General features: G+C 52.7%; 1 long non-coding RNA gene across 1 annotated transcript; it reads left to right on the top strand.

Moving 5' to 3' along the window:
* Positions 1–6,462: 6,462 nt before the first annotated feature.
* On the top strand, positions 6,463–8,849 carry LOC136293614 (uncharacterized). The gene is made up of 3 exons (XR_010722193.1): positions 6,463–6,551; positions 7,714–7,936; positions 8,098–8,849. It is a non-coding gene; the product is annotated as an uncharacterized lncRNA (long non-coding RNA).
* The last annotated feature ends 661 nt before the right edge of the window (positions 8,850–9,510 follow it).

Below are 9,510 nucleotides of genomic sequence, written 5' to 3'. Positions count from 1 at the left end.
GATGTGGGGTGTGGTTAGACTGTAGAGGGTATTCCTAGATTGCCACAAGATGTCTGGAGCTGTCAAGGTATCCTGCAGCACTCTGACTTTTGTCCTGACTCTGTTTCAGATGCAGAGAGATGAAATCTGTGGCAGAGCCCCCCATCCTGGGTGAGGGGGCTCCCCTGAGAAGGTCAGTCCCTGTTTCTGTTTGCAGGGGAGGTGTAAATGATGGCTGTGTTACAGCTCTGTTCTTTGTCTTTATTTTTAGGTGGTGAAGCCGGATCTCAGCAGTCAAGCTGACGTGGGCGAGGTGAGCAGTGACGGGTGGACAGAAGCCGTTGCTATTGTTCAAGCCTCACTCGCTGGTGCAACTCTAAGCCTCCGTTATTGTGCGTTTTAGGGAGTCCACTCGCAGGAGGCCGAGCTCCCCTCTCACCAACGGGACGACAGACCCGCGTCACCTCACCCGTGAGCCCTCCGGGAGCATTCCAGGAGTCTGTGATGGAGCCTTGATCTTCTCCTTGTGAAGGCCCCATCCAGGTAGGCTTGGATAACGGCCGAGGAGTTGAGGTGAGTCAGGGAGGAGAAGGAGGGAGGGTCCCCTCAAGTTCCAGCGCTGCCACGTCACCTTGTCTGCTCTTTACCCAGGCAGACCCTGCGACGCCGGCGTTGGCCTCTGAGCGCAGCTGAAGCGCGGGGCCGAGGACACAGGCAAGCTTAGGAGACAGTGAGTAGCAGAATTGTCGGGTTTTGGGTGATGGGCTGCTAAGATCACGCATTCACGTTTGGTTTTCTTTGTTGTAGCTGACTAAGAGACAACAGCCCGGCGACAGCAGGAGTTTCCCTGAGGGAGAGGCGGCCTTCTTTGGCACCCGGCGTGGATTCTCATCCCCAGACGTCCAAGAGATAAGTGGAGGGTTCAGAGCCACAGAGGGGATGAAAGTGGAGTGCTGGGTCAGGACTTGTCAGGAGGGGTTTTTGAGTCAGGTGTGGAGATAGGGATGTCCAAGATGTGCCAATTGAGAGTACAGGTGTACCAGCCCGACCCCACCCCTACCCCAGACCCGAAGGAGTAGCCCTAAAGACATGCCCGTTTCCCTGAGTGCAGGTACAGGCAGGAGCCCTTATGCAGGACAATGCCAGAAGGCCTGGCTGCGAGGTGTAGGGCTCTAAAGAAGTTGGGTTTAGAAGGGGGGAGGTGTAGCCACACACACAGAGGCTGAGGTAAAGGACTCGAGGACTAGAGGACACACGGTGAAACTCAGGGGAACAGGCTAGGATACAAGTCAGAGTACAGGTGTAGCGGCCCTCACAGCACTGCTACCAGCACACTTCCCCTGAGAGCAGGTGCAGGCAGCAGCCCTAGTGCAGGAACACACCAGAAGCTCTGACCTGTGCAGACACTGTCAGGCTAGGGCCAGGCAGGAAGCGATAGTGGGGAGCAGGATCCAACAGGGCTGGGGATAACGGGGGTTTCCCGCCCCACCCACCCTGGGATTCCCTGTCTCTCCGCAGCCGGTGGAAGTGCTCCTGATTCCCTCTCGAGGCGGCGGTTGGTAAGGCTTCGTGCCTTTTGCCACCGCAAAGAGTTCGGCTCTGTCAGCCTCTGCCCTGTCTCAGGGCCACGTTTCTTAGGGTAGGCAGGGAACAACTGTGGATGTACCTGTCCTGCGTGCGGGACAGCTCTTGGGACCCTAACGGTGCAGAGCGTCCCCGGCTGCAAGGTCTAGGGCTCTGAAGAAGCAGGGTTCAGAAGGGGGGAGGTTACAGTGATACACACAGAGGCTGAGGTAAAGGACTCAAGGACTAGAGAACACACAGTGAAAATCAGGGGTACAGCCTAGGATACAAGTCAGAGTACAGGCATCCCGGCCCTCACAGCGCTGCTGCCAACACCGTTTCCCTGAGAGCAGGTGCCGGCAGCAATCCTAACGCAAGACAAGGCCAGAAGTCCTGAGAGGTGCAGGCAGTAGCCCTAAGCTAGGGCCAGGCAGGAAGTGACAGTGGTGGGGCAGAGTCCACAGGGTTGAGGTTCACCGGGGATGTCCACCCTGCGTTCCTGTCCTGCTCTAACCGGGGATGCTCACAGCCCTAATGGAGGCCACGGTGGGTGGGCTCGGTGCCAGTAACGCCTCTAAGGCTTTGGCGCTGCGAGCGTCGGCCTCCGAGCTCAGCTGAAGCACGCACGGGGCCCGAGGGCCCGGTCCTGCTTAAGAGACGGTGAGTAGCAGAGCTGCTGGGTTTTGGCTGATGTGCAGCTAAGATTATGCTTTGATATTTGGTTTTCTTTATCGTAGCTGACTAGGAGACAGCAGCCCAGTGACGGGAGGAATTTCCCAGAGGCATAGGCGGCCTTCTTTGGGGCCCAGCGTGGATTCACCTCCCCAGACATCTGAGAGATAAGTGGAGGGCTCGGAACTAGGGAGGGGATGAAAGTGGGGGTACCAGGGCAGGGATCACTGGGAGGGATTTTTCGAGTCGGGTTTGGAGATGGGGATGTCCCAGATGTGACCCCTTAGGCTACATGAAGGGAAAGTCTCATTTTTCATGTCAGTGCTGAGGTGTGCAGAGCAGAGCAGTCCTGGTGTGTGTTGTGTCACTTGTCTGTTGTGCACTCTGTCTGTTTGGTGTCTTGTCTTTTCCTTTAGTCCTTTCAGGGGCCTGTCCAAACCCCTGGCATCAGTCTTAGCATTTCTGATCTCTGTGCTCCTCAGCCGGGTGCCTTTGTCTCAGCTGCTCGGACACTCATCAGAATCCATCTCTCTTCACAAGCATCCAGTCCGATGCCTTTTCAGGTCTTGTTCTGAGCTGTACTGACAGCCGTGCACCGCCCTGATCCATTCCGGCGGGTTAGGTCTTGTGAGAATGCAAAGACAGGTGGGGGATTCTGACCGTAGGATTCTCGGGCATCCATCTCTGCGTCTCTTGGGATAAGTCATCCCGATGGCATCTTGTTCCTGCAGGGTTCTCTGAGCCTGGCCAGCTCACCTTCCGTCTCACCTCGGTCATCTCATTCCGAGTTCTCTGGACCCTCAGGGTCATTCTTCTTGCCCAGAGTTTTCTGTCCCTGTTGCGTCCCCTCGTTTGTCCTGTGCTGTGTCACGGGTGTTGGTGTGTGTTTGGCCCGGAGCTGCTCTGCCTTGCTGCTCAGTCTGGGTGTAGGGGTACGAGGGTAATAGTCCTGGGGGCTTGAAATTTGTGATGTGGGGTGTGGTTAGACTGTAGAGGGTATTCCTAGATTGCCACAAGATGTCTGGAGCTGTCAAGGTATCCTGCAGCACTCTGACTTTTGTCCTGACTCTGTTTCAGATGCAGAGAGATGAAATCTGTGGCAGAGCCCCCCATCCTGGGTGAGGGGGCTCCCCTGAGAAGGTCAGTCCCTGTTTCTGTTTGCAGGGGAGGTGTAAATGATGGCTGTGTTACAGCTCTGTTCTTTGTCTTTATTTTTAGGTGGTGAAGCCGGATCTCAGCAGTCAAGCTGACGTGGGCGAGGTGAGCAGTGACGGGTGGACAGAAGCCGTTGCTATTGTTCAAGCCTCACTCGCTGGTGCAACTCTAAGCCTCCGTTATTGTGCGTTTTAGGGAGTCCACTCGCAGGAGGCCGAGCTCCCCTCTCACCAACGGGACGACAGACCCGCGTCACCTCACCCGTGAGCCCTCCGGGAGCATTCCAGGAGTCTGTGATGGAGCCTTGATCTTCTCCTTGTGAAGGCCCCATCCAGGTAGGCTTGGATAACGGCCGAGGAGTTGAGGTGAGTCAGGGAGGAGAAGGAGGGAGGGTCCCCTCAAGTTCCAGCGCTGCCACGTCACCTTGTCTGCTCTTTACCCAGGCAGACCCTGCGACGCCGGCGTTGGCCTCTGAGCGCAGCTGAAGCGCGGGGCCGAGGACACAGGCAAGCTTAGGAGACAGTGAGTAGCAGAATTGTCGGGTTTTGGGTGATGGGCTGCTAAGATCACGCATTCACGTTTGGTTTTCTTTGTTGTAGCTGACTAAGAGACAACAGCCCGGCGACAGCAGGAGTTTCCCTGAGGGAGAGGCGGCCTTCTTTGGCACCCGGCGTGGATTCTCATCCCCAGACGTCCAAGAGATAAGTGGAGGGTTCAGAGCCACAGAGGGGATGAAAGTGGAGTGCTGGGTCAGGACTTGTCAGGAGGGGTTTTTGAGTCAGGTGTGGAGATAGGGATGTCCAAGATGTGCCAATTGAGAGTACAGGTGTACCAGCCCGACCCCACCCCTACCCCAGACCCGAAGGAGTAGCCCTAAAGACATGCCCGTTTCCCTGAGTGCAGGTACAGGCAGGAGCCCTTATGCAGGACAATGCCAGAAGGCCTGGCTGCGAGGTGTAGGGCTCTAAAGAAGTTGGGTTTAGAAGGGGGGAGGTGTAGCCACACACACAGAGGCTGAGGTAAAGGACTCGAGGACTAGAGGACACACGGTGAAACTCAGGGGAACAGGCTAGGATACAAGTCAGAGTACAGGTGTAGCGGCCCTCACAGCACTGCTACCAGCACACTTCCCCTGAGAGCAGGTGCAGGCAGCAGCCCTAGTGCAGGAACACACCAGAAGCTCTGACCTGTGCAGACACTGTCAGGCTAGGGCCAGGCAGGAAGCGATAGTGGGGAGCAGGATCCAACAGGGCTGGGGATAACGGGGGTTTCCCGCCCCACCCACCCTGGGATTCCCTGTCTCTCCGCAGCCGGTGGAAGTGCTCCTGATTCCCTCTCGAGGCGGCGGTTGGTAAGGCTTCGTGCCTTTTGCCACCGCAAAGAGTTCGGCTCTGTCAGCCTCTGCCCTGTCTCAGGGCCACGTTTCTTAGGGTAGGCAGGGAACAACTGTGGATGTACCTGTCCTGCGTGCGGGACAGCTCTTGGGACCCTAACGGTGCAGAGCGTCCCCGGCTGCAAGGTCTAGGGCTCTGAAGAAGCAGGGTTCAGAAGGGGGGAGGTTACAGTGATACACACAGAGGCTGAGGTAAAGGACTCAAGGACTAGAGAACACACAGTGAAAATCAGGGGTACAGCCTAGGATACAAGTCAGAGTACAGGCATCCCGGCCCTCACAGCGCTGCTGCCAACACCGTTTCCCTGAGAGCAGGTGCCGGCAGCAATCCTAACGCAAGACAAGGCCAGAAGTCCTGAGAGGTGCAGGCAGTAGCCCTAAGCTAGGGCCAGGCAGGAAGTGACAGTGGTGGGGCAGAGTCCACAGGGTTGAGGTTCACCGGGGATGTCCACCCTGCGTTCCTGTCCTGCTCTAACCGGGGATGCTCACAGCCCTAATGGAGGCCACGGTGGGTGGGCTCGGTGCCAGTAACGCCTCTAAGGCTTTGGCGCTGCGAGCGTCGGCCTCCGAGCTCAGCTGAAGCACGCACGGGGCCCGAGGGCCCGGTCCTGCTTAAGAGACGGTGAGTAGCAGAGCTGCTGGGTTTTGGCTGATGTGCAGCTAAGATTATGCTTTGATATTTGGTTTTCTTTATCGTAGCTGACTAGGAGACAGCAGCCCAGTGACGGGAGGAATTTCCCAGAGGCATAGGCGGCCTTCTTTGGGGCCCAGCGTGGATTCACCTCCCCAGACATCTGAGAGATAAGTGGAGGGCTCGGAACTAGGGAGGGGATGAAAGTGGGGTACCAGGGCAGGGATCACTGGGAGGGATTTTTCGAGTCGGGTTTGGAGATGGGGATGTCCCAGATGTGACCCCTTAGGCTACATGAAGGGAAAGTCTCATTTTTCATGTCAGTGCTGAGGTGTGCAGAGCAGAGCAGTCCTGGTGTGTGTTGTGTCACTTGTCTGTTGTGCACTCTGTCTGTTTGGTGTCTTGTCTTTTCCTTTAGTCCTTTCAGGGGCCTGTCCAAACCCCTGGCATCAGTCTTAGCATTTCTGATCTCTGTGCTCCTCAGCCGGGTGCCTTTGTCTCAGCTGCTCGGACACTCATCAGAATCCATCTCTCTTCACAAGCATCCAGTCCGATGCCTTTTCAGGTCTTGTTCTGAGCTGTACTGACAGCCGTGCACCGCCCTGATCCATTCCGGCGGGTTAGGTCTTGTGAGAATGCAAAGACAGGTGGGGGATTCTGACCGTAGGATTCTCGGGCATCCATCTCTGCGTCTCTTGGGATAAGTCATCCCGATGGCATCTTGTTCCTGCAGGGTTCTCTGAGCCTGGCCAGCTCACCTTCCGTCTCACCTCGGTCATCTCATTCCGAGTTCTCTGGACCCTCAGGGTCATTCTTCTTGCCCAGAGTTTTCTGTCCCTGTTGCGTCCCCTCGTTTGTCCTGTGCTGTGTCACGGGTGTTGGTGTGTGTTTGGCCCGGAGCTGCTCTGCCTTGCTGCTCAGTCTGGGTGTAGGGGTACGAGGGTAATAGTCCTGGGGGCTTGAAATTTGTGATGTGGGGTGTGGTTAGACTGTAGAGGGTATTCCTAGATTGCCACAAGATGTCTGGAGCTGTCAAGGTATCCTGCAGCACTCTGACTTTTGTCCTGACTTTGTTTCAGATGCAGAGAGATGAAATCTGTGGCAGAGCCCCCCATCCTGGGGGAGGGGCTCCCCTGAGAAGATCGATCGCTATTCAAGGTGAGAGTCACATATTTCACATTTTTTGGCACTCCAGTGCAGGCCACCTGCATTTAGAGCTTCAAACAGGTGAGTCCCTTGGTAACCCCCCTGGGCAGCAGCTGGAGCCTGCTCCGGGCTGGGCTGAGGGAGCAAACACTTGTGGCTGACACAGCTCCACACTGAGGGTGCTTGGGAAAACACCTGGCTTGTCCTGGAATTTTTTTTTTTGAGCTTTTGACAAGGTTTTAATCATCACCTTGGTAAAAATAAATGGTAAGGACTGAAAACATGAGAGGCTGGCAGGTTATACGCACGAAAGAAAACTTTTTTTTTCTTAAATATTTGTGCAGCCTATATCTTAATTTTGAGACTCTTTTTTGGTCAACTTTATTGTAAAAACCCCTTATTTTCAAGTTAGCTGCTTCAATAATGAATTTGTTTTACAAATAGCCGCTAATGTCCGAAGGTTAAAGCACTAACACCAGCATCCCACCTCTTTTATTTTTGCAGCAAAATTTTATCTTTACTAAACTTGAAACTTGATGTTTTTGCAGGTAGTAAGTTAAAGAAGGTGTTTATCTGCCCATCACTGATAGTCAGGGTCATGAAGAAATTGCTCTAGTGTTCTAAAATAAATACAGATTTTTAGGCCTCTCCCATTCTCTCTGACTAGCAACATGTGAATTGATTTTTGATCTCCTTTCTGTTGGTGTCTGTGGGTTTTAAGCGGCATGGAGAAGGTGTCTGTGGACATGGCACCCAGGGAATGGTGCTGGGAAGGGCAGGATGGAAAGGAGCTGCTCAGGAATCCAGAGCAGCAGTGGAGTGGGAGCTGGTGCTGCTGCCTCAGTCACACCCTCCTGGACAGTCTGTGCAGTGATAATATTCCTACTTTCCTTCCTGAACCTGGGGTTGGAGGAGAACACGAGTCTTGGCATTGATGGAAAGGGGAACTCGAGGGAAAAACTGCTGTTTGTGTCCTTAGAGAGCAGTGGGAAGAGCCTGGGAGAAATCCTGGCTGGCTGAGGGATCCTTGTGTCCCCTCGGGAATAAATCCCTGCGTCTCCTCAGCCCTGCTGGTTTGCAGTAGCGTTTGTACACCTTTCGCTGCAGCTGTGGTTCTTAATAACTGGAAGTCCAGGGATTCTGGGCGATTCCCATAAGTTCTCCTGTTTTGTAGGAGCTGCACGGTGAGGTCAGCATTCTGAGGGAGGCCCTGGCACAGCTGCCAAGGGCAAGGAACGTGGAGCATCCCGGGGCTTCTCCCGCCCGAGTTTCTCCCGGAGCGTGCTGCGTGTCGTGCCGGATGTTTAACCCGGGTTTGGGGTGTTCTCCTGCAGTCCCAGCTCTAACTGCTGCCCCCGAGCCCCGGCCTTGCTCTGTCCCAGCACTGAACCTGGCAGGTGGGTGTGCTTTTCCAGCCCTTGAATCCCACGGGCAATCCCAGATTCCCGGAGCTCCCCGAGGCACAGCCTGGCCTCCCTCCCTGGGAGCTGCACCTCAGTCTGCCTGGACCAAGGCCATCCTGTTTGAGACTTTATTCCTGTTGCTTTTCCTCTTGCAGGTAGTTGGCGAAAAGGAGAGAGCCAGTAGGAAGTGAAGCCACTGGAAGGCCTTATCCCAGTCCAAGGTTGGATGGGAGTAACTGGACCTGTTGAATTCCCACTTCCCTTTAAATCAGAGCAGAGGAAGCAGATTTTAAACCATCATTCCATGAACTTTCACCAACTTCATGACTCTTGCAAAAGTTTTCAATGTTAGAAATTCCTGAGCTTGTTTTCCAGGCAGGCTTGGATTTGGATGTTATTCCTTCCTTTTAATTGAAGGAATAACTCTGATTTTCTCTCTGATTTTAGTAAGGGAATATTTATTTATTCCAATTTTCCATCCTAATTGGAATTTTTGTACCTTGTAGAGCACATTTCTAAGGAAATTTACCCAATTAATGTTGGTAAATCAGCAATTGTCCAGCACCATCTCCACAAAATTCTGTGAATTCCCAAGAAAACTTTGAAGTATTTATTTGCCACGATTCGTCTCTTTGTAAAGTTCAATTTACTGCATTTTTAATTACATAAATGCCATTAAAACATGAATCCAGGCCTAGCTGCTGTTCCTTGGACACAAGGGGCTGGTTCTTTCCTACCTTGGCACATTTGGATGTTTGTCCAAAATGAGCTTCCCACTAAAATAGAATTTGTTTCCAAGCAAAAGTGGGAATTGTCTAGAAAACCTTCTGTTCTGGGGGGCACTGGGTTTGTTTCCCTTATTGCTGCATAATTGAGGAAAGCCATGGCGCTTTTCTAGGCAGTGGCAGGGGGTGAGAGCTGCGTTTATTTAATTTTGTATTTTATTTTTTGTTATTTTTGTATTTTTGTGCTCTTTTGTTGTGGTTTTTCATGTTGCGTTTTGTGGTTTTTCAAAGACTTTTTCTTCAGTTTTTTAATTTTTATTTTTTTTCTTTAGCTATTTATTTACTTGTTAAAACTACTTTTCGTTTTTTATTTTAATTTTTTGTTTAAATTTTTTTTCCACTTTTTTGTTACTTTGAAATTTTTTTCTTTTGGTATTTTAATTTTATTTATTATTTTCTATAGTTTTGGTTTATTTTTTCATGTTTTCTTTGTTCCTTTTTTTTTTCCCCCCATACTCTTTCTTCCCCCGGGCGCCTGGGGGTTTGGCTGTTGGCAAGAAAGATGAGAAATGACCTCGGTGCCCGCTGGACGTCGGGATGTCATAGAGAGCGCAGTTGGCAAAAGCTCTGTATTTTCTGCTCCATAAAACTCCTGAAGGGAGAAAGCTGTGACCACCGTGGTGCCCTTTTTTCCTTCCCAGCTCCGACCAGGTCTCCTCCTACCCGTGCACAGTGTTACCAGCAGCAGCCTGCTGTCCAGGCTGTCGAGGCGTATTTCAGAGGGAGCAATAAAAACAAAGTAGACGTTTTATTTTGTAACTCTCCGACCCTGCTTGTTTATTA

Source organism: Chamaea fasciata, unplaced genomic scaffold, assembly GCF_029207755.1.
Source record: "Chamaea fasciata isolate MVZ Bird 193981 ecotype frontalis unplaced genomic scaffold, bChaFas1.0.hap1 SCAF_9, whole genome shotgun sequence".
In the NCBI taxonomy this organism is placed as follows: Eukaryota; Metazoa; Chordata; class Aves; order Passeriformes; family Sylviidae; genus Chamaea; species Chamaea fasciata.
This window is presented reverse-complemented; position numbering and strand designations above follow the sequence as displayed.